This window comes from Mobula hypostoma, chromosome 4 (assembly GCF_963921235.1).
Source record: "Mobula hypostoma chromosome 4, sMobHyp1.1, whole genome shotgun sequence".
Lineage (NCBI taxonomy): Eukaryota > Metazoa > Chordata > Chondrichthyes > Myliobatiformes > Myliobatidae > Mobula > Mobula hypostoma.
The window spans coordinates 67,326,376-67,351,756 of record NC_086100.1 but is presented as its reverse complement, the minus strand read 5'-3'; the positions used below and the strand labels follow the sequence as shown (position 1 = coordinate 67,351,756).

General features: G+C 41.2%; 1 long non-coding RNA gene across 1 annotated transcript in view; it reads left to right on the top strand.

Moving 5' to 3' along the window:
• LOC134345362 (uncharacterized) overlaps positions 1–25,381 on the top strand; it is a 62,367-nt gene that overhangs the window by 22,224 nt on the left and 14,762 nt on the right. Inside the window, exon 2 of the long non-coding RNA XR_010017663.1 lies at positions 13,679–13,971. This is a non-coding gene — a long non-coding RNA (uncharacterized LOC134345362). The remainder of the gene's footprint in view (positions 1–13,678; positions 13,972–25,381) is intronic.

Sequence of the window (25,381 nt, the reverse complement as noted above, 5' to 3'; positions counted from 1 at the left end):
TCTCAATACCTATGAAAAGAGGAGGAATATTCCTGCAGGGTTTTGACCCAAAATATTGACAATTTCTTTCCTCCTATAGATGCTGCATGACCAGATGAGTTCCTCCAACACATTGTTGCATCTTACAAGGGGAGATTGATAAGTTCGTGGCTAAGGTAGAAGGAGTCAATTTTAGAAAACCTAGCACATATATTTTTCAACATAGTCCCCTCCTACGTGTACACACTTAGTCCAGCGGTCGTGGAGCATACGGATCCCATCCTTGTAGAAGTGGTCCACAGCAGGGGTGATTGATAAGTTTGTGGCCTAAGGTAGAAGGAGATGAGTTATTAACTTAAAGCTTTCTGCATTATCACTCAAAGAGTTGAACTGCACATGCATGTAATGAGAGCGTCTTGGACGTCCAGGTGGTCCACAGCAGGGGTGATTGATAAGTTCATGGCCAAAGGTAGAAGGAGATAAGTTATACAGCACTTGTTACATGCACGTGCAGTTCAACTCTTTGAATGAAAATGCAGAAAGTTTGAAGTTAATAACTCATCTCCTTCTATCATAGGCCGCGAAGTTATCAATCACCTCTGTTGTGGACCACTTTCTGGAGGTCCAGATGTCAACTTCTACAAAGAAGGATCCGTATGCTCCACGACTGCTGGACTAAGTGTGTAAATGTAGGAAAAATATATGTGCTAGGTTTTCTAAAATTGACTCCATCTACCTTTGGCCACGAACTTATCAATCACCTCTCATACAAATAAAGGGTTTACTTTTGGAAGAAGTCCTTTGACAATTTAATGGAGCGCACCCAGATAAAGAGAATATTCATAGACAAGGAAAGGTATTAGGATCAGAGACTAAACTCTGATTTAGGAGCATCTTAACAGAGGTAGAGTGAGCATGAATTGTTAGAATGGAAACTCTAAGAGTATAAGACCTAGAGTCTGTATTCCATCGATGACAGAATGAAGATTCTGTCTAGGAGGCAAATGTTGTTGAAGACTTCAGATCAAAAGAATATTTCGGCAATTGTAAACAGCGAATCAAAGGAGGGCATTTCATCATGAGAAAGATAATTTATAAACTGATATATTAGTCAAGCAGCAACCATGGTAATTCTGTGAGGACATACATCTTTAGTATATAGTGCATATGGTGAGGTGTACAGGAGTGAGATGCTTTGCCTGGTTGAGTGATGTCGCAACAACAATTTGTACTCAACATCAGCAAGACCAAAGAATTGATTGTGGATTTCAACAAGGGAAAGATGGGTGAACAATTTTAACAGGCCAGGCAGCATCTCTAGGAAGCGGTACAGTCGACGTTTCGGGTGGACACCCTTCGGCAGGACTAACTGAAAGAAGAGCTAGTAAGAGATTTGAAAGTGGGAGGGGGAGGGGGAGATCCAAAATGATAGGAGAAGACAGGAGGGGGAGGGATGGAGCCAAGAGCTGGACAGGTGATAGGCAAAAGAGATATGAGAGGATCATGGGACGGGAGGCCCAGGGAGAAAGAACGGGGGAGGGGGGAAGCCCAGAGGATGGGCAAGGAGTATAGTGAGAGGGACTGAGGGAGAAAAAGAGGGGGAGGGAGGGAGGGAGAGAGAGAATGAGAGAATATAAATAAATAAATAAATAAATAACAGATGGGGTGTGAGGGGCTTACCCCATCCATTATTTATTTATTTTATATATATATTCTTTCTCTGTCTCCGAAACGTTGACTGTACCTCTTCCTAGAGGTGCTGCCTGGCCTGCTGCATTCACCAGCAACTTTCATTTGTGTTGCTTGAAATTCCAGCATCTGCAGATTTCCTCGTCTGAACAATTTCAAGTTTTTTTGGGTATCGACATCTCAGAGGATCTATCCTGGCCCAACACATTGATGTAATCATGAAGAAGCCATAGAAGCCATGCCAGTAGCTCTACTTTGTGAGGAACTTGAGGAGATTCAGTATGTCACCAAGGTGTCTCACAGATTTCTGTAGATGTACAGTGAAGAGTATTCTGACTGGTTGCACCATGGCCTGGTATGGAGATTGCGATGCACAGGAGTGTAAGAGACTATAAAGGACTGTGAACTTAGCCAGCTTCATCATGGGCTCAACCTTTCCCACACTGAGGATATCTTCAAGAGGTGGTAGTTCAAGAGGACAGCATTCATCACTAAGTATTCTCACCATCCGGGATTTGCCTTTTCTTGCTACTACCATCAGGGGGGAGGTAGAGGAGCCTGAAGACCCACACTTAATAATTTAAAAACAACTTCTCCTCCACTATCAGATAAGGAAGAGGGATGAGGTCCTGAAGTGTGAATTTCGGGAGCTAGGCAGAAGGCTGAAGAACAGGACCTCAAGGGGGGGGCGTCCTCAGGATTGCTGCCAGCGCTACGTGATAGAGATGGTAAGAATTCGAGGAGATGGCAGTTGAATGCCTGGCTGAGGAGTTGGTGCAGGGAGCAGGGTTTTAGATTTTTGGATCATTGGGATCTCTTCTGGGGAAGGTGGGACCTGTACAAATTGGATGGGTTGCACCTGAAGTCGAGGGGGAGCAATATCCTTGCAGATAGGTTTGCTAGCATGGTTCGGGAGGGTTTAAACTAATTTGCAAGGGGGATGGGACCCAGAGCGATAGAGCAGTGAAAGAAATGCATGGAGTAAAGCCAGATCTAACATATAGAGAGGTTTTGAGAAAAGAGAAGCAGAATAAACAGTGTAAAGGTAGTAAGGTAGAAGGGCTGAAGTGTGTGTAACTTAATGCAAGAAGCATCAGGAACAAAGGTGATGAACTGAGAGCTTGAATACATACATGGAATTATGATGTAGTGGCCATTACAGAGACCTGGCTGGCACCAGGGCGGGAATGGATTCTCAATATTCCTGAATTTCAGTGCTTTAAGAGGGATGGGGGGGGGAATGGGAATAGGGGTGGCATTACTGGTCAGGGATACTATTACAGCTACAGAAAGGGTGGGTAATGTAGCAGGATCCAATTTTGAGTCAGTATGGGTGGAAGTCAGGAACAGGAAGGGAGCAGTTACTCTATTGGGGGTATTCTATAGGCCCCCTGGTAGCAGCAGAGATACAGAGGAGCAGATTGGGAGGCAGATTTTGGAAAGGTGCAAAAATAACAGGGTTGTTATCATGGGTGACTTTAACTTCCCTAGTATTGAGTGGCACCTGATTAGTTCCAAGTGTTTAGATGGGGCAGAGTTTATTAAGTGTGTCCGGGACGGATTCCTGTCACATTATGTGGACAGGCCGACTAGGGGGAATGCCATACTAGATCTAGTACTAGGTAATGAACCAGGTCAGGTCACAGATCTCTCAGTGGGTGAGCATCTGGGGGACAATGACCACCGCTCCCTGGCCTTTAGCATTATCATGGAAAAGGATAGAATCAGAGAGGACAGGAAAATTTTTAATTGGGGGAGGGCAAATTATGAGGCTATAAGGCTAGAACTTGCGGGCATGAATTGGAATGATGTTTTTGCAGGGAAATGTACTATGGACATGAGGTCGATGTTTAGAGATCTCTTTCAGGATGTTAGGGGTAAATTTGTCCCCGTGAGGAAGATAAAAAATGGTAGGGTGAAGGAACCATGGGTGACAAATGAGGTGGAAAATCTAGGCAGATGGAAGAAGGCAGCATACATGAGGTTTAGGAAGCAAGGATCAGATGGTTCTATTGAGGAATATAGGGAAGCAAGAAAGGAACTTAAGAAGGGGCTGACAAGAGCAAGAAGGGGGCATGAGAAGGCCATGGCGAGTAGGGTAAAGGAAAACCCCAAGGCATTCTTCAATTATGTGAAGAACAAAAGGATGACAGGAGTGAAGGTAGGACCGATTAGAGATAAAGGTGGGAAGATGTGCCTGGAGGCTGTGGAAGTGAGCGAGGTCCTCAATGAATACTTCTCTTTGGTATTCACCAATGAGAGGGAACTTGATGATGGTGAGGACAATATGAGTGAGGTTGATGTTCTGGAGCATGTTGATATTAAGGGAGAGGAGGTGTTGGAGTTGTTAAAATACATTAGGACAGATAAGTCCCCGAGGCCTGACGGAGTATTCCCCAGGCTGCTCCACGAGGCGAGAGAAGAGATTGCTGAGCCTCTGACTAGGATCTTTATGTCCTTGTTGTCCATGGGAATGGTACCGGAGGATTGGAGGGAGGCGAATGTTGTTCCCTTGTTCAAAAAAGATAGTAGGGATAGTCCGGATAATTATAGACCAGTGAGCCTTATGTCTGTGGTGGGAAAGCTGTTGGAAAAGTTTCTTAGAGATGGGATCTATGGGCATTTAGAGAATCATGGTCTGATTAGGGACAGTCAGCATGGCTTTGTGAAGGGCAGATCGTGTCTAACAACCCTGATAGAGTTCTTTGAGGAGGTGACCAGGCATATAGATGAGGGTAGTGCAGTGGATGTGATCTATATGGATTTTAGTAAGGCATTTGACAAGGTTCCATACGGTAGGCTTATTCAGAAAGTCAAAAGGCATGGGATCAAGGGAAGTTTGGCCAGGTGGATTCAGAATTGGCTTACCTGCAGAAGGCAGAGGGTGGTGGTGGAGGGAGTACATTCAGATTGGAGGATTGTGACTAGTGGTGTCCCACAAGGATCTGTTCTGGGACCCCTACTTTTCGTGATTTTTATTAACGACCTGGATATGGGGGTAGAAGGGTGGGTTGGCAAGTTTGCAGATGGCACAAAGGTTGGTGGTGTTGTAGATAGTGTAGAGGATCGTCAAATATTGCGGAGAGTCATTGAAAGGATGCAGAAGTGGGCTGAGAAGTGACAGATGGAGTTGAACCCGGAGAAGTGTGAGGTGGTACACTTTGGAAGGACAAACTCCAAGGCAGAGTACAAAGTAAATGGCAGGATACTTGGTAGTGTGGAGGAGCAGAGAGATCTGGGGGTACGTGTCCACAGATCCCTGAAAGTTGCCTCACAGGTAGATAGGGTAGTTAAGAAAGCTTATGGGATGTTAGCTTTCATAAGTCGAGGGATAGAGTTTAAGAGTCGCGATGTAATGATGCAGCTCTATAAAACTCTGGTTAGGCCACACTTGGAGTACTGTGTCCAGTTCTGTTCACCTTACTATAGGAAGGATGTGGAAGCATTGGAAAAGGTACAGAGGAGATTTACCAGGATGCTGCCTGGTTTAGAGAGTATGCATTATGATCAGAGATTAAGGGAGCTAGGGCTTTACTCTTTGGAGAGAAGGAGGATGAGAGGAGACATGATAGAGGTATACAAGATAACAAGAGGAATAGATAGAGTGGATACCCAGCGCCTCTACCCCAGGGCACCACTGCTCAATACAAGAGGACATGGCTTTAAGGTAAGGGGTGGGAAGTTCAAGGGGGATATTAGAGGAAGGTTTTTTACTCAGAGACTGGTTAGTGCGTGGAATGCACTGCCTGAGTCAGTGGTGGAGGCAGATACACTAGTGAAGTTTAAGAGACTACTAGACAGGTATATGGAGGAATTTAAGGTGGGGGGTTATATGGGAGGTAGGGTTTGAGGGTCGGCACAACAGTGTGGGCCGAAGGGCCTGTAATGTGCTGTACTATTCTATGTTCTATGTTCTATGTTCCTATCTGAATGGGCCATGAACCCATTAACACAACTTTGTTATTAATTTGTGCTATTTGGAAGATAGAACATAGAAGAGTACAATACAGAAACGGGCCATTTAGCCCACAATATTGTTCCAAATCAGCTAAAGAGCAGATCAAAAACACCTAAACACTAATCATTGCTAGCTATACCATGTCCATATCTCTCCGTCTTCCTTATATCCATGAGCCTATCCAAAATGTCTCTCAAAAGCCTCAAAGATATTTGCCTCTACCACAATACCAGGCAGCGCATTCCAAACATCCACCACTCTCTGAGTAAAAAAACTTCCCCCTCACAACCCCCTTGAATTTATTTGTAATTTTATGTCTTTGTACTGTGCTGCTACTGCTGCAAAACAGCAAATTGCACAGTCTACAAAATCAGTGATAATAAAACTGATTCAGAAATTATATGGAATTGATATTGGTCCTTTAATTCATATACTTATCTTGCACTACATACCGTGTGTGTGTGTGTGTGTGTGTGTGTGTTGAACTCTTGCTTCTCACATTCAGCTCCATTTAAGTCAATGGAATTAAATTTCAGAAAGGGGGTTCACTACCTGTGTGCTATTACTTTGACCATTTGGAGGTATTTTATTACTCCCACATACCTCATTACCTGTAGTTGCACAATAAGCTTCTGTCTCCTTGCTTTAAGTAAATCGAACAGTACGAGATGATCAACAAAACATATGTACACTTCGAATTAAATAAAGCACAAATGTATATACCTGAGAATGAACTAGAATATATTGAATCTGTAGTTGATTCCATTCGTTAACCCACATGCAAGAATCTGCTCACCAAAGTTGGCTTCATTCTGGGTGACCTAAAATGCTCAGGAATTTCCAATATCCACCACCAAAGTGGTTTGAAGCTGTATCACCTGGCTGAACTGTCAAAAATTTTTTAAACGAATGTAATGTTAATCAAAAATATTATATAAAAGTAAAATTAAAACCTTGTAGAAAATATTTAAATACATTTAAATTAACTCTAGTATATAAAAATGTAAATTGCATGAAATGTACTGTTTTCCCTGATATCCATTCTCCTCCATAGAACTCCAATAGAGTTGTTTAACCTATACAAGGGTGAATCTTGCACATTTTAGACTCCTCCAATACAACTGCAGGGTAGTTGCAGTGAGTTTATGCTCCATGGTGAATGCAGTCCGACTAACTAAGAAAATCTAAGATTTCCATGTTTGTGCTTGCTTGTAAAACCCTAACTATTGTAAAGTTTGGCATTCCAATTTAGAGCAGACTAAACTTACAACCTTCTGTAGCTTCTTACGGTCCTGTGCAGTAGCCCCCCCCACCCCCGCCGCCCCCATACCAGATATTGATGCAGCCTATCAGAATGGTCTCCACAGTACACCTATAGAAGTTTTTGAGTGTTTTTGTTGACATACGAAATCTCTTCTTACTCCTAATGAAGTATAGTTGCTGTCTTTTCTTCTTTATAACTACATCGATATGTTGGGACCAGCTTAGGTCCTCAGAGATCTTGACATCAGGAACCTGGAACTGCTCACTCTCTACACTTCTGATCCCTCTATAAGGATTGGTATATGTTCCTTCGTCTTACCTTCCTAAAGTCCACAATCATCTCTTTTGTCCTAACTGATGTTGAGTGCAAGGCTGTTGCTGTGGTACCACTCCACTAGTTGGCCTATCTTGCTCCTATATGGCCTCTTGTCTCCATCTGAGATTCTACCAAAAATGGTTGTATCATCAGCAAATTTGTAGATGATATTTGAGCTATGCCTAGCCATAAACTCATGGGTAAAGAGAGAGTAGAGCAGTGGGCTAAGCACACACCCCTGAGGTGCAGCAGTGTTGATCATTGGCAAGAAGATATAATCACCAATATGCATAGATTGTGGTCTTCCGGTTAGGAAGTCGAGGATCCAATTGCAGAGAGAGTTTCAGAGACACATGTTCTGTAACTTGTCCATCAGGATTGTGGGAATGATGGTGCTAAATGCTGAGCTATAGTCAATGAACAGCATCCTGACGTGGGTGTTTGTGTTCTCCGGGTGTTCTAAGGTCGTGTGAAGAGCCATTGAGATTGTATCTGCCGTTGACCTATTGAGGCGATAGGCAAATTGCAATGGGTCCAGGTCCTAGCTGAGGCAGGAGTTCAGTCTAGTCATGACCAACCTCTCAAAGCATTTCATTACTGTAGATGTGAATGCTACTGGGCGATAGTCATTAAGGCAACTCAGATTATTCTTCTTAGTCACTGGTATAATTGTTGCCTTTTTGAAGCAAGTGGGAACTTTTGCCCATAGCAGGTTGAAAATGTCCTTGAATACTCCCGCTAGCTGGTTGGCACAAGTTTTCAGAGCCTTGCCAGGTACCTGTTGGGGCCTTCCGCCTTGCTAGGGGTTCACCCTCTTTAAAGACAGCCTAACATCTGCCTCTGAGACAGAGATCACAGGGTCACTGGGTGCAGCAGGGATCTTCACAGCTGTAGTTATATTCTCCCTTTCAAAGCATGCATAGGATGCACTGAGTTCATCTGGTAGTGAAGCATCACTGCCATTCATGCTATTGGGTTTCGCTTTGTAGGAAGTAATGTCTTGCAAACCTTGCCAGAGCTGACAAAGTAGTTCTAACATCATGGCCAAATAGCTTATAATTCATTCTACATATATCTTTTATTCTGTACTCTCCAACCAGAAGAATTAGATTCCCACAATCTACTACCTTTATCATATTTTTTGTCCAAATTCAGTAACTTTTTCAAGAGGTCAGATGTCATTAGCATTTTATGTTTCATGCAGGTGGAATTTAACTCAGACAAGTGGGAGATGTTACATTTTGATCAGCTAAGCTTAAGCAGGGCTTATACGGTAAGTGCTAGGGCCCTGGTGAGTGTTGTAGAGATGTAGCAATACAAGTACTGTACATAGTTCCATGAAAGTGGCAGCACAGGTTGACAGGCTGATGAAGCAGGCATTTTGCATCCTTTCCTCCGGTCAGGGCACTGAGTGCAGGAATTGAGAAGTCATGTTGCAACTGTGTAAGACATTGGTGAGGCCACACTTGGAGTACAGTGTTGAGTTCGGGTCATCGATCTATGGGAAGGATGCCATTAAACTGGAAAGTGTGCAGAAACGATTCATGAGGGTGTTACTGAGCTTGGAGGGGTTGGTTTATAAGGGGAGGGGAAATAGGCTGGGCCTCTTTTCCCTGGAGCACTGGAAGCTGAGGTTTATAAAATGATGAGGGATGTAGAATAAGGTGGATGGCCACAGACCTTTTCCAAGAGCAGGGAAGTCTGAAACCAGAGGATGTAGATTTATGGTGAGAGGAGAGAGATTTAAGTGGAACCTGTGGGGAAATGTTTTCACACAAAGGGTGCTGGCTCCTTGGAAAGAGCTGCCAGAAGAAGCTGCAGAACTGGGTACAATTACAATGTTTCAAAGACACTTAGGCACAAGGATAACAAGACATTCGGCAAATATAGGCAGGTGGGGCCAGTTGGGCTGGAAGACCAATTTCAATGCTGTATAACTTTGACCTTAAAAAGGGATAGATTCCAATTTATAGGCAATAGGGTGTTATTACAATTTAATGTAACTTCTGTCTCTGTGTGTTTCTGCTCTACTGAGAGAAGACTAACATTTTATTAGCTTTCTAATTGGTAATGATGTCTGTAATAGATGCCTCCTTAACCTAGGAACACTAAATTCTAGTATTTTATGCCTATTACCTCTTTTTGCTCAGATTGCTTCTGTAGTTCAAAGTTGAAAGTAAGTTTATTATCAAAGTACATACACCCCTGAGATTCATTTTCTTTTCTTTCTTTTTAAATCTTTTTATTGAATAAGTATACAAAAAGGTAAGCCATATAGACACTAATACACTGTTAGAATATAATAAAATTACAGAAGATATTAATACAAAAAAAATACTACAAACAATGTAATTTAAACATAACATACCAAGGTAACATAATAGTATACTAATTTTTATATATATATCAATAGAGAAAAGGAAACCCCCCCCAAAAAAAACCCACCGTGCAACTAACTAAAAGCAAAGCAAAGCAAAGCAATGGGCTAACTTGAAACCAAACAGAGTTAAAAAACTTAAAATCACGTCCTCAATCCCGACCTCCATTAAAAACAGTAAAAAAAAACAAGAAGGGTATATATTACATTAAATGAAAATATTGAATAAAAGATCTCCAAGTCTGTTCAAATTTAAATGAGGAGTCATAAAGATTGCTTCTAATTTTCTCCAAATTCAAGCATAATATCGTCTGAGAAAACCAAAAAAAGGTAGTTGGAGCATTAAGCTCTTTCCAATGTTGTAAGATACATCTTTTCGCCATTAAAGTAAGAAATGCAATCATTCTACAGGCTGAAGGGGAAAGATTACTGGAAATTTTAGGTAGTCCAAAGATAGCAGTAATAGGGTGAGGAGAGATATCTATATTCAATACCTTGGAGATAATATTAAAAATGTCTCTCCAAAAAGTTTCCAGAGTAGGGCAAGACCAAAACATATGAGTTAAAGAGGCTATCTGCCCTGGACATCTATCACAAAAAGGATTAATATGAGAATAAAAGCGCGCTAACTTATCTTTGGACATATGTGCTCTATGAACAACTTTAAATTGAATTAGGGAATGTTTAGCACAGATAGAGGAAGTATTGACTAATTGTAAAATCTGCCCCCAGTCATCCACGGAAATGATAAACCCCAATTCCTGTTCCCAATCTACCCTAATCTTATCAAATGGAGCTTTCCTAAGTTTCATAATAATATTATAAATCATAGCCGATGCACCTTTCTGACATGGATTAAGGTTAATTATAGTATCTAAAATGTATGTAGGAGGAAGCATTGGAAAGGAAGAAAGTATAGTACTTAGGAAATTTCTAACTTGTAGATATCTAAAAAAATGTATTCTTGATAAGTTATATTTATTAGATAATTGTTCAAAAGACATAAGGGAACCATCTAAAAATAAATCCAAAAACCGTGAAATACCCTTAGTCTTCCAAATTTGAAAAGCACGATCAGTAAAAGAGGGAGGAAAAAATATGTTACCTAAAATAGGAATCGCTAACCCAAATTGATTAAGATCAAAAAATTTTCTGAATTGAAACCAAATACGTAAGGTATATTTAACTATCGGGTTAGACACCTGTTTAAGGCGTTTCAAATCAAAAGGAAGAGAGGAACCTAAAATAGAGCCAAGTGTAAAACCCTGAACAGATTGTAATTCCAATGCTACCCATTTAGGAATGGATAGTATATCCTGGTCAAGTAACCAGAATTTCATATGTCGAATATTAATTGCCCAATAATAAAATCTAAAGTTAGGTAATGCTAAGCCTCCATCTCTCTTAGCTTTCTGCAAATGTATTTTACCCAGTCTCGGGTTTTTATTCTGCCAAATAAATGAAGAAATTTTAGAATCGACTTTGTCAAAAAAAGATTTTGGAACAAAGATTGGTAATGCCTGAAATATATATAATAATTTTGGCAAAAAAAACATCTTAACTGCATTAATACGACCAATCAAAGTTAAATATAAAGGAAACCATTTAGATGAAAGTTGAATAATATGGTCTATTAATGGTAAAAAGTTAGTCTTAAATAAATCTTTGTACTTACAAGTAATTTTAATCCCAAGATATGAAAAATAATTATTAATCAATTTAAATGGAAATTTATAATATAAGGGAAGTTGTTTATTAATCGGAAAGAGTTCACTCTTACTAAGATTTAATTTATAACCTGAAAAAAGACCAAATTGTGCTAGTAGCTCTAAAACAGCCGGGATGAATTTTTGGGGATTAGAAATATATAAAAGTAAATCATCAGCATAGAGTGATATTTTATGGGACTTTAAGCCCCGAGTTATCCCAGTAATATTTGGAGATTCTCGAATGGCAATTGCAAGAGGTTCTAATGCAATATCAAATAATAAGGGACTAAGAGGACAACCTTGTCGAGTACCTCGAAAAAGAGGGAAAAAAGGTGAACTTAAAGAGTTAGTACGGACTGAGGCCACAGGAGAATGATATAACAGTTTAATCCAGGATATAAATTTCGAGCTAAAATTAAACATTTCAAGCACCTTAAATAAATAAGGCCTTTCTACTCTATCAAAAGCTCTCTCAGCATCTAAAGAGATAACACACTCAGGAACATTTTGTGAGGGAGTATAAACAATATTTAACAGTGTGCGAATATTATAAAAAGAGTAATGACCTTTAATAAAACCCGTTTGGTCTTCTGAAATAATAGAAGGAAGTACTTTTTCTAATCTATTTGCTAATAACTTAGAAAAAACTTTAGAATCAACATTTAATAAAGATATTGGTCTATAAGATGCACATTGAGCAGGATCTTTATCCTTCTTTAATATTAGAGAAATTGACGCTCTATTGAAAGATTCAGGAAGTTTACCAAGTTTTAATGAAGCCTCAAAAACCCTACAGAACCAAGGGATTAATGAAGGAGCAAAACATTTATAAAATTCTACGGTAAACCCATCAGGGCAGAGATTCATTTTCTTGTGGGCATACTCAATAACTCCCTAATAGAATAATAACCATTATGGAATCAATTAAACACTTCATGAGCTTGCATTCAACCAGTGTGCAAAGAACAACAAATTGTGCAAATCCAGAAAAGATTAAATAATAATCATAAATAAATAAGCAGTAAAAAGGTGAGTCTGTAGGCTGTGGGAACATTTCAATCATGGGGCAAGTGAAGCTGAGTGAAATTATCTCCTTTGGTTCAAGAGCCTGATGTTGAGGGGTAATAACTGTACCTGAACCTGGTGGTGTGACTCTTGAGGCTCCTGTATCTTCTTTCTGATGGCAGCAGTGAGAAGAGAGCATGTCCTGGGTGATGGGGTTCTTTTATGATCAATACTGTCTTCCTGTGACAACACTTTGAGTAGATGTGCTCAATGGTGGCGAGAGCTTTACCCATGATGGACTGGGCCTTATCTACTACTTTTTGTAGGATTTTCCATTAAAGGGCATTGTGTTTCCATATCAGGCAGTGATGCAGCCAGTGAACATACTCTCCACTGCACATATATAGAAGTTATTCAAAGTTTTAGATGTTATGCCAAATCTCTGCAAACTCCTAAGGAAGAAGAGGTGCTGTTGTAATTTCTTCATATTACATGCTAGGCCCAGTACTGGTCCTCCAAAATAATAACACTGAGAAATTTAAAGCTGCTGACCCTCTCCACCACTGATCATCTGATGAGGACTGGCTCTGGTTTCCTCCTCCTAAAGTCAATAATCAGCTTCTTAGTCTTGCTGACATTGAGTAAGATATTGTTATGGCAAGACTCAGCCAGATTTTCAATCTCCATCCTTTATACTGATTCTTCACCATCTCTGATTTGGCCTATGACTATAGTGTTGTCCGCAAACTTGAATATGGCATTGGCTAAACTACACTTATGATTTAGCCAATATTTCACAAGTGTAAAGTATGATAGAGCCATAAATGTATCAGCAACATAATTCTGGTATCTTCCCCCTTCCTTTCCAGTCCTGAAGAAAAGTCTTGGTCTGAAGCTTTGACTGTTTATTCATTTCCACAGTTGCTGCCAGACATGCTGAGTTCCTCCAGCATTTTGTGTGTGTTGCCAACAACATAAAGCTGTTTTACTTAGGGGGAAACATGTTTTTACTTGAAAATGCCAAATTAATTACATCATGAACCAGGAACATTATTGACTTAAGAAGTGTTAGCATCCCTTTTCAAAGCCATAGGATTTATATTACAACCTCCACTTGCTGTATAAAGAGTACATAGGTGCCAGAAATATTGAACAAATAATGGTAAGATAAACTTATCTTGATATTGTTTGGATGTTACTTGGTCCCATTTATTACATGATTGTCCCAAGCACTGTGATTATTAATTAGTCACTCTTCCTGGTATTATGTATGATATTGCGGAGCATTAGGAGGGTTAATGGCGCCTATCGGCGACTCCTTCGCTTGCATCTTTGGAAACAGCTCTATTTCAATCTTTAATATCCTTATTTTTCCCTTTCAGGGTTCTGTTGGAGACCTTGACCTGGAGTTACACGCTGACTCTGGTTCTTTGGCGGGAATGGGACCTGCTCTTGGGGTTTCACAACTACCCATGGCTCAGCATGCCAAGGGCTTGGCCTAAGAGTTCAGCTCATCTTCGGAGGGCCGAGATCTCGTGGCTCTGGAGACGGGCAGATCGAAGGTCGGTGTCATGACAGGAGGAGGGAGATCTACAACTGTGTGCCCAGAGACCTGAGATCTTTGGGCACGGAGCTCGCAAAAAGGGACGCAATGGAATTTTAACTTCGTAAACCAGTGAGTTGTTTGTTATGTCTTCCCTCTCGCTGTGAAACAGAGACATCTCTTTCTCCCTTATTAGGGAGAGAGAGAGCCTGTGGTATGTCGAATGTCAAGTGAACAATGTAGTCTTTGGAGTAACTGCAAGTCTGTGTCTGTGCTGTTGCCATGCTCACACTTGAGTGCTTGATGGCAGGTGCTGATGCTTTTTTGTAGCTGCTGGGGGGAGGGGGTGATTGTTGGATGTTGCTTGCTGCTGCTTACGCATGAGAGGGAGGGGAGCTGGGGGGGAGTTTGGGGTTCTAACATTTAACTGTCTTTCATTCTTTGGGGCACCTCTGTTTTTGTGGATGGTTGCGAAGAAAAAGCATTTCAGGTTATATATTGTATACATTTCTCTGATATTAAATGTATCTTTGAAACCTTTGAACCTTTGGTATTCAACAATGTAGACTATCTACTACCTCCTATGCAGCGATTGACCTTCTGCTTCCAGGGTTACACCCAGGGAAGAAGGCATCAGAGGTGGTGCGCAATCCAACAGATGATGCAGGTGATTTTTATTGTCATCACAAGACCCTGTTGCACATCGGTAATGTACAATACTGCCATTCGGATTCACTGGTTCATTGGTAGGACAGGGGAGCTGTGTTGCCTCAGTAGTGTCGCAGACTTGGCCCTCATCTCTTGGGGTTACCTGTTGCAACTGCTGGGAAAGGAGACGCAGGAGCTGTCTTTGTGTCGCTGGATTCTGCGCTAGGGTGGGAGCTGGCCCCTCACATCAGTGTTGTTTTCCAGTGTTTGCTCAGTGAAGGACAAGCTAGATTGCATTCATCTGTGGCTGTACTTGTGTGATATGAGGAACTGCTGCAAGCTTGTTCTTGCTGAAACGTGGCTCCAGGACAACATCTATGCACCATCGGTTTACAGACCATGACACTCAGGGACTTGGGCTGTATTATTATTTATTTATTTTTATATTGTTATGTTATTTTTTGTAATGATCTATTTTTCCTTTCATAATTATATACGCTATATCTGTTCCAACTATTCTTTTCCCTTCCTTATTTGCCTCAGTATGCCAATTCTGCCTTTTTGTGCACTGCATTATGGATAGGCGTTGTGCTTTGGAATATTCTAACCTAATAAATCTCCCACTTCTTCTATGCCTTTCCTTGAAATTTATCTTTCTCCTCAGGATTTTAATGCTGCCCTAATGCTTCCTTTTTTGTTTGATCCATTCTCATTTTTTACCCAAATATTGTTCCTATTTTACTTATTTATTACAAAGCAGAAGGATGCCATTTTGCCTATCAGGTCCCAGGAGAGTAATCCCATCAGTCCCACTTCCCCTCTTATTTCAGCATAATACTGCACCTTATGCTCCCTCATATGTCCCTGAACACTTCATTGATCATGTTGCCACTTAGCTATACAGTACTTGGGGTATCTTTAACTTATGGAATGAAACCAGACCGTGAGGGTGGGGTGGGATGTGGAGGGTGAAGCCCGACAGAGTCGCAGGGAGAACTCACAAGTTCCACAAGGATAGCTGCCAAGTTCAGTAGTGAACGCAGACCACAGGAGCCGTGATGTAGCAGCACCATTTTGTAGTTATCAGAGATTTCACTACACTGATGGAACAATAATAAAATGTAACATTTTTTGCATGCTATTGAGTGGAAAATTCCCTCCTTTAATGTATATAATGACAACTGTTTGTTAGAGGATCACAGCCGTGTAACCACCTACAAGTCTTTCCACAGCTGGGCCACTTTGAACTGCTTTTACTTCCCTCCGGTAAGCAAGTTCAAGATGAACAATGACGAGAACTTTTCTGTTGGGGAAACCGTGTCATGTAATGAAGAAAAGGTAGCTAATTAAGCAAGTAAACTCATTAAAGCAATTATATTGCACAGTCTGATATGAAAATGCGATTAGTAGTTGCTCCAGTACAGAATGTATTATACTTCATTGACAGTGACAAAATATGTAATAAATCACTGTCAGCATATCATTTAAAATAATAAACATGTAGGATGCTGAACAATGATGATTTCCTAACAGTCTGTTTGGAAATTAACTACATTTTGTTGCTTGGCTGTCCTCTGACTTTCAACAGCTTGGCTCCAGATTAGCTTATTTAATTATGCATTCATTGACAATTCAGAATGTCAGGACAGTTCTGCTTTTTTAAATTAAGGTTAATTACAAAGAAAAAACACCAGAGGGCATTTTTGTTTTACTTCATGCAAGCAAGGTCATGGACTTGGCAGCTGATGAAGTACAGGAGAGCTTGATAGAACTTCCATCACTAAGCAATAGCAGATCCTACTATTTTGATCAACCAATAACAATCGGCAAGACCTTGGCTAAAGTGCTGATGAAACAGACAGCACGTAAGCCAGTGTTCTAAATGAACTGAAGAAACCAATCAGAGCTGCAGGACACAGCACCTGAAAATGTGCTCTCAGGTTCCAGTGGAATCGAAGTGCCACTATCCCAGTGCACGCACTACTCTCCCAATGCACACAGTGCTTCTTTTGGCCAGGGGTCCAAATCGGTGGGAAAGCTTAGAGTTGGCATGGTGGGAGTTATTGTATCTTTTCTCCAAATGTCTGGCTATTTGGTGGTAAGACTTGGAACAGTAAAACAAACTCAGAAATAAATGAGAGAGAAGCATCAAATGGTGCTTTTGGAATCATCAGGAATTTTTGTGGATGCATGTGTGGATCTAGGTTTGGCTTTCTGAGTTACGTCAAGATCTGCTAATGAACCACAGGGGAGATCATCACATGATAAGGGATAACAGTGATAAAATTCATACCAAGTTTAGCTTTTGGAATTAACTATTTTTGGTGAGGGATGACCTGAGCTGGTTGAAAGGAAAGGTCCACTTATGGAAGTGGGATTTCCTGGAGTTGAACAGGGTTTACCTTCTTACTCCTGACCTCTGGATTATTAAAAAGATTGAAGGAGGATTGGCAGTTTCTAGTCCACATACCCTTTACCATTGAATGCTTTTCAGTAACTTGGAGAAAATTTGTCACTAATGTTTAATGGTCTGAACTTGCAGTCTTCTGCAGTAAAATAATTCACCAATACAGCCTGGGAATGTATACACAAGTGTTTTTCTATATGATTCTAGATTTTTAAAATTATTTTTGGATGTGGTTTTAAGCAATAATTTTTTTTTTAAATATACTTTATTCAAAAATAGATATATACAATAAACCATCCAATAACTTTTCATCCTTTACATACATTTCCATTATACTCAGTACATGTCCGTATTTATAGCCACCCACGTGGCACTCCAGTAGTTCAGCTTACCATATCATTGTTGAGGGGTATACTCCCCGCCCTCCGACCCCTCCTACTCCCACGGGTGGAGAAACCTATACTGTGGTCCTTCCCCACCGGGCCCTTGCGGTGGCTGCACCGAGTTTCAGTGCGTTCCTCAGCACGTACTCCTGCAGCCAATAATTTTTTTTTTATTTCAAAATATACTTTATTCAAAAATAAATATATACAATAAACCATTCAATAACTTTTCATCGTTTACATACGTTTGCATTATACACAGTACCTATCCGTATTTATAGCCACCCACGTGGCACTCCAGTAGTTCAGCTTACCATATCATTTCATTGTTGAGGGGTATACTCCCCGCCCTCCGACCCCTCCCACTCCCACGGGTGGAGAAACCTATACTGTGGTCCTTCCCCACCGGGCCCTTGCGGTGGCTGCACCAAGTTTCAGTGCGTCCCTCAGCACGTACTCCTGCAGTCGAGAATGTGCCAGTCGGCAGCATTCTCCCACGGACATCTCCATGTGCTGGTAGATCATCAAGTTACGGGCCGACCAAATAGCATCTTTCACCGAGTTGATGATCTGCCAGCAGCACCGGACGTTGGTCTCCGTGTGTGTCCCCGGGAACAGCCCGTAGATCAGAGAGTCCTCTGTTACGCAGCTGCTGGGGATAAACCGTGACACTAGCCCATCCATCCTCCTCCACACCCTCTTTGCGAACTGGCAGTGTGCAAAGAGGTGGGTCACAGACTCCTCCTCATTGCAGTCCTCCCGTGGGCAGTGGGGTGCGGAGACGACGTTCCGGGCGTACAGGAGGGCTCTGACTGGGAGGGCCCCTCTCACCGCCAGCCAGGCGAGGTCTTGGTGCCTGTTGGTTAGATCTGGCGATGAGGCATTTTGCCAGATGAACTGGACAGTCTGCTCCGGGAACCACCCCACTGTGTCCATCACGTCCTTCTCCTGCAGTGCCTGCAGGACACTACGTGCCGACCACTGCCTGATGGCCCTGTGGTCAAAGGCGTTCTCCTGGAAGAACTTTGCTACGTAGGACAGGTATGCCGGCAACGACCAGCTGACTGGGGCGTTGCGCGGGAGTGGGGCCAGACCCATCCTTCGTAGCCAGGGCGACAAGTAGAACCTGGGCACGTAGCGGTACTTGGTGCCCACATACCTGGGCTCTACGCACAACCTGATGCAGCCACATACGAAACTGGCCATCAGGGTGAGGGCTGCAGCCAATAATTGAATTATGCAATTCAAAACATACATAAATAATAAATAATTACGTATATGTGGTGTGTTAGCATAGTGGTTAGCACAGCGCTTTATAGTACAGGGAACCTGGGTTCAATTCCTGCCTCTGCTTGTCAGGGGTTTGTACTTTCTCCCCATGATCACAAGGGTTTCCTCCAGGTACTCCGGTTTCCTCCCACAGTCCAAAGATAAATCAGTTGATATGCTAATTAGTCATTGTAAATTGTCTTGTGATTGGGCTAGGATTAAATTAGATGATTGCAGAGCGGTGTGGTTCGAAGCGCTGGAAGGACCTATTCCACGATGTAGCTCAATAAATAAATATATTTGGACGTGAGATTGCATAAGAAGGGCAAATTGAGAGGGTAAGTTTGTTCAGAGTTTTGCCTCACCTGCCAAAAAAAAATCTTCACTGGGAGAGTGAATGGCTGGAGTGTCCTTGATGCAGCCTGCTGTCCAATATCGCTAGCCTGCAGTGACTGCCCAGCCTCACTGACCCAAACCCGGCGCAGAGCACTTGCCAAGCTGCCGCTTCATATAGGAAAGTCATTCTGCAAGGAGCAACTATGCAGCAGCTAGAGCTCCACGTGAAATCAAATGTAGGTGTATCAGAGTCGGAAAGAGTAGAATTTATAATGTGAGGAACATAAAAATGGCAGAAGGTAACACAGATTTTTTCCCAGAAATGCTCGGAAACCAAAACCCTTATTAATAAAAAGGAATTAAAGGACCTTACTCTTAGGGAAAGATATTGGAGAAATGAATAGTACTGAGGGTGGATGAACTCGCAGGTCATAATAATCAACAACCAGAAGTAGCCATGGAAATTATAGATGTATTATCTTTATTCAAAATTTAATGGATGACAGAATGGTTCTTACAAATTAGGTTGCGTCAAATGTAAGCTCACTATTCAAAGATATAGGGAGAGAGACAGCAGGAGACTACAGAACAGTTAGCCTAACATTAGTAGTAGGGAAAAATAAAACTACCATAAAGAATGTGATTACGGGACAAAAATATCTAAATATCAGTGGGATTAGAGAATGCAGCATGGATTTATGAAAGGGAAATGGTGCTTGACAAATCAACCAGAGTTTTTGAAGATCTAATTACTAAGAGTAGATAAGGGAGAACTAGTGGCTGTGGAGTACTTAGATTTTCAGATGGCCTTTTAATAAAATCCCACATATGGAGTTAATACTGAAAGTTAAAGGATGTGGGATAAGCAGTAAAATACTGGCAAGGAATAACCGTTAGCTGACAGACAGGAAACAAGAGTGTGAATAGGTAGTGAGTACCACAGGGGTCAGTTTTTGGGCCCCAGCAGATCACAAAATAAATTCACAATTTGGATAAGGGAACTAAACATATTTCTAGTTCATTGATAGCATGAAATTTAGTGTGATTGTAAATTGTAAGGAAGTCACAGAGGCTTCAAGGTGCCGAAACAAGTAAATGGGCAAATACATGGAAGATTCTGTGTAATGTGAAGTTTCAGAAATGTTACTGCACAAAGGAATTGGAGGGGCTCTTACATACCAGTCACTGAATTCTGGCATGCAGGTGCAGCAGGCAGTTAAAATGGCAACTGGTGCACTTGTCTGATTTGGAAGAGTTGTGAGTATAGGAGCAAGGATGGAGGGCCTTGGTGTATAATGTGAAATTTCCATCTCCTTACCTGAGAAAATATATATTTGAGTATGTCAAAGAATCACCAGAGCAATTTCTGCAATGATAGGACAATCATATAAGAAGCAATTGGATTGACTAGGCCTATATTTGCTGGAGTTTTGAAGTATAGGGAGGGATATCCTTGAAACTTACAAACGCCATTTTCAGAAAAGTTGGGATATTTTCCAAAATGCAATAAAAACAAAAATCTGTGATATGTTAATTCACATGAACCTTTATTTAACTGACAAAAGTACAAAGAAAAGATTTTCAATAGTTTTACTGACCAACTTAATTGTATTTTGTAAACATTCACAAATTTAGAATTTGATGGCTGCAACACACTCAACAAAAGTTGGGACAGAGGCATGTTTACTATTGTGTTACATCACCTTTCCTTTTAATAACACTTTTTAATCGTTTTGGAACTGAGGATACTAATTGTAGTAGATTTGCAACTGGAAATTTTGTCCATTCTTGCTTGATATAAGACTTCAGCTGCTCAACAGTCCGTGGTCTCCGTTGTCTGATTCTCCTCTTCATGATGCGCCATTTTCAATAGGAGATAGATCTGGACAGGCAGCAGACCAGTCAAGCACATGCACTCTGTGTCTACAAAACCACACTGTTGTAGCCCGTGCAGAATGTGGTCTGGCATTGTCCTGCTGAAATAAGCATGGATGTCCCGGGAAGAGACGTTGCCTTGGTGGCAACATATGTCTCTCTAAAATCCTAATATATGCCTCAGAGTCAATGGTACCTTCCCATACATGCAACTCACCCATGCCGTGGGCACTGATGCACCCCCATACCATCACAGATGCTGGCTTTTGCACCTTTCGCTGATAACAATCTGGATGGTCGTTTTCATCTTTGGCACGGAGAACTCGATGCCCGTTTTTTCCAAAAACTAGCTGAAATGTGGACTCACCTGACCACAGCACATGGTTCCACAGTCTTTCGGTCCAACTGAGATGAGCTCGGGTCCAGAGAACTCGACGGCGTTTCTGCATAAAGTTGATGTATGGCTTCTTCCTTGTGTAATACAGTTTCAAGTTGCATTTCTGGATGCAGCAACAGACTGTGTTGAGTGACAATAGTTTTCCGAAGTGCTCCCGAGCCCAGGTGGCTATAATTGTCACAGTAGCATGATGGTTTCTTAGGCAGTGCTGCCTGAGGGCTCGAAGATCACACGCATTCAACAGTGGTTTCCGACCTTGCCCTTTACACACTGAGATGTCTCTGAATTCTCTGAATCTTTTCACAATATTATGTACTATAGATGTTGAAAGACCTAAGTTCTCTGCAATCTTGCATTGAGAAATGTTCCTTTTGAACTGACTAACAATTCTCTCACGAATTTTGGCACAAAGGGATGAGCCACGACCCATCCTTGCTTGCAAAGACTGAGCCTTTGATGGACGCTACTTTTATACCCAGTCATGATACCTCAACTGCTACTAATTAGCCTGCTTAATGTGGAGTCTTCCAAATTGGTGTTACTTGAATATTCTGTGCACTTTTCAATCTTATTTTAACTCTGTCCCAACTTTTGTTGAGTGTGTTGCAGCTATCAAATTCTAACTTTGTGTATATTTATGAAATACAATTAAGTTGGTCAGTAAAACTATTGAAAATCTTTTCTTTGTACATTTGTCTGTTAAATAAAGGTTCACGTGAATTAACATATCGCAGATTTTTGTTTTTATTGCATTTTGGAAAATATCCCAACTTTTCTGGAAATGGGGTTTGTATATAACTTTAACAGAGTTCAATTAGAACTTTTCTTCTGGTTGGAGGTCTAAATCCAGGAATCAAATCTCAAGATATGGTTAAGACATTTAGGATTGAGGTAAGAAATGGCACAGCTTGTCGAGTCAATGGCTCACAGCATCAGAAAACTGGGGCTCAATCCTGATCTCAGGTGCTGTCCTTGTGGAGTTTGCAGGTCCTATGTATGACTATGTGGATGTCCTTTGAGTGCTCTGGTTTATTCCCACATCCCAATGAAATGCAGGTTGTAAAGTTAATTGGCCAATGCATCTAGTGTGTAGGTGAGTGGTATAACTTGGTTGAGGAGAATGTTAGGAAAAAAATAAGGGTCTGAGTAACTTAAGTGGGTGGTTGATTGGTTGGTATGGACCAAAGGGCCTCGGTCTGACTTGTATCTCAATGCCTCCATTCTTCACTCAGAAGGTGGTGAACTCGTGAAGTTTTGTACAGCAAAAGATTGTGGAGACCAAATCATCACTTTTTAAGTAAATATATTTCTGGATACACCAGGCATCAATGGCATGGGGGAAGTGTGGGGATATAACATTGAACAATGGAGTATGCTTGATGGGTTAGATGATCTTCTTTCCTATTTGTGACAACTCACTGCTGTAAACGGCCTTTGAACTATTGTTATATATCTGTGAAAGTCAGAGCCACGTCAAAGTCATTCAAGTAGTTTAAAATGAATCCAAAATTTAAAATATCTTTAAAAACTGAAATTGATTAACAACTTGAAGATAATGTAAAGTACAGACATTCATCTATCTGCATTATGGATATTCCAGAATTGTATATTCCCATGAGCAGAAAAATGTGGCAAAATTGCTTTGTAATTAACAGACAGGTTCCCCAGAAAACCAGTGGAATTACAGTGGAAACATTAGTAAATGGGGGCATTAGTATACTAATGCTAAACACTTTAATCAGATTGGAGAGTCCATTCATTGTCTAGGTTAGCATTTTCTAATGTAAGCTGGAGGACCAGGTGCCCTTTGCATTTTGCCCGTTTTATCAGAGCGTCTGCAGTTCATCTGTGGATTCAGTGGGCCAACATTTGCCATCTGTCTTGCTTTTCAATGTGCAGGCACAAACATAAAGAACAAGTTGCAAGGAACGGTTAGAAAGATGTGGCACAAATAAACAAAACAAATCTCTAAATGTGAAAAGATGGAGAACAAATGTAGTACATTGCCACCTTGTTTGGCACTCAGGATGTATCCCCGAGCATGAGTGGAATCAGCTCCTAAATGCATCATTTATAATATAAGTAACTATTTATAATGTAAATAATTGATATATATATTCTTATTTTGTGTAGTGAGGCCTGATAAGTCATGTTGCTAGATCAGGGCCCTTGGCCAGCACTGTGAGGTGAGATCACTTTTCAGTGTTAATGCTCCCATCTGATCCTATGGCCCTCATATTGGATATGATGACAGCTGCTGTCTCTGCCTCACTTTGTTTGTTTGCACAACTCTCCCCATCCTAAGGATTTATCTGCAGCAGAGAAATTTTTGGGTTTGTAGAAGCTGTACACTTGAACAGACAAGGAAAAGGCGGAGATGCAAGAGACTATAGGATTATCATGAAATATAAACACATGGAGTACTTACTACCAGTCTCTGGCAATGCCCTGCCAGCTAGGGTGGGCTGGGGTGAGCTATACTGGTCAAAGTTCAAACCTGGCTGCATGACTTGCCCCAGCCCATCCAACACTTGCCCTCATAAGCAGCCACCCCACACGTACCTGTGCAGTGATTCATTGTCGGGAAAGAAGAGGCAGGGATTGACACCCAGTTCAAGGTTCATCAATGCACAGGTGTAAAGGAGAATGAAATTGAGTGTTACTCCAGATCTGATGCAGAATTTTAAAGAACACAATACGCATAAAGAACACAATAAGTATAAATGCATACGGTACATAAGATTAGCTTATACATATAGACTGATTGTATGTACATAAAGTGGCACTAGGTACAAGAGCATCTGTCCATAAGGTGACTCTGACAAGAAATGATAAATAGTAGTGGTGGGTGGGTTAATGGGCGGAGGTGTTGATCAGCCTGATGGACTGGAGAAGTAATTTTTTTTAAGTCTGATAGTCCTGCCATGGATGCTGCATAGCTTCTTCCCTGATGGGAGTGGGACAAGTAGTCCATGAACAGGATTAATAATATTGTTGGTCTCTTTATGACATTTTTCTGTATATACAGTATGTCCTTGATGGCAGGTAGGCTGGTGCAGGTGATGCGTTGGGCAGTTCCATTGTATAGCCCTCCTGTCCACTGCAGTTCACTTTCTGTACCACTACATATAATCAGAATCAGTCTAATATTACTGCAGATGTCATGAAATTTGTTGTTTTGCGGCAGCAGTACATTATAATATATAATGTCTATTACAATAAGAAATATATTTTTAAAAATTAAGTAGTACAACAAGAGAGCATAAAAATATATATATTGAGGTAGTGTGCATGGATTCATTGTCCATTCACAAATCTGATTCCTTAAATGTTGAGTGTACCTCCTTCTTGATGGTAGCAATGAGAAGCGGGCATGTCCTGGGTGATGTGGGTCCTTAATGATGGGCATCACCTTTTGAGGATGTCCTCAATGCTGGGGAGGCTAGTGCCCATGATGGAGTTGTTTAAGTTCACAAATTTCTGCAGCTCTTTTCAAAACTATTACAGTGGTTCCTTCATGCCAGCTGGTTATGCAACCATTTAGAATGTCTCCACATTACATCTGTAGAAATTTGCGAGAGCCTTTTGTGTCGGACCAAGTCTCCTCAAACTCTTAATGAAATATACCCGCTGGTGTGCCTTCTTTGAACTTGCATCAATATGTTGGGCCAGGATAAATCTTCAGAGCTCTTGACACTCAGGAACTTGAAACTGCTTACCCTTTCCACTGTTGATCCCTCGATGTGGATTGGTGCATGTTGTCTAGACTTCCCCTTCCTGAAGTCCACAACCAATGCCTGAGTCTTACTGATGTTGAGTGCAAGGTTATTATTGCAACACCACTCATCCAGCTGATCTGTCTCCCTCTTGCACAGCTCCTCATCACCATCTAAAATTCTGCCAACAACCATTGTATCTACACGATAGCACAAAGTCCGAGCTGCTGCCTGAGGGTATTCAGTTTGAAAGGCCAAGAACCCCATTATTAAACAACACACTGTGGGGCAGAGTAATTGCAGCAGATCACTAAAGTTCACTGTAGTGAGACAGCTTGAACTTAAGAGAAACTAGACAACGGAGTGACCTGTTGGGGCACCCTTTGAGAGAAGGGTAATGCAGTCTGATGTGAGCAGAATGAACATTAAATTTTCATGAATGCTGTTGGTATGGCTTTGCTTTGGGAACGGAAATAGAAAACCTCAGTTTATTAAAGAAGAACAAGGCGTA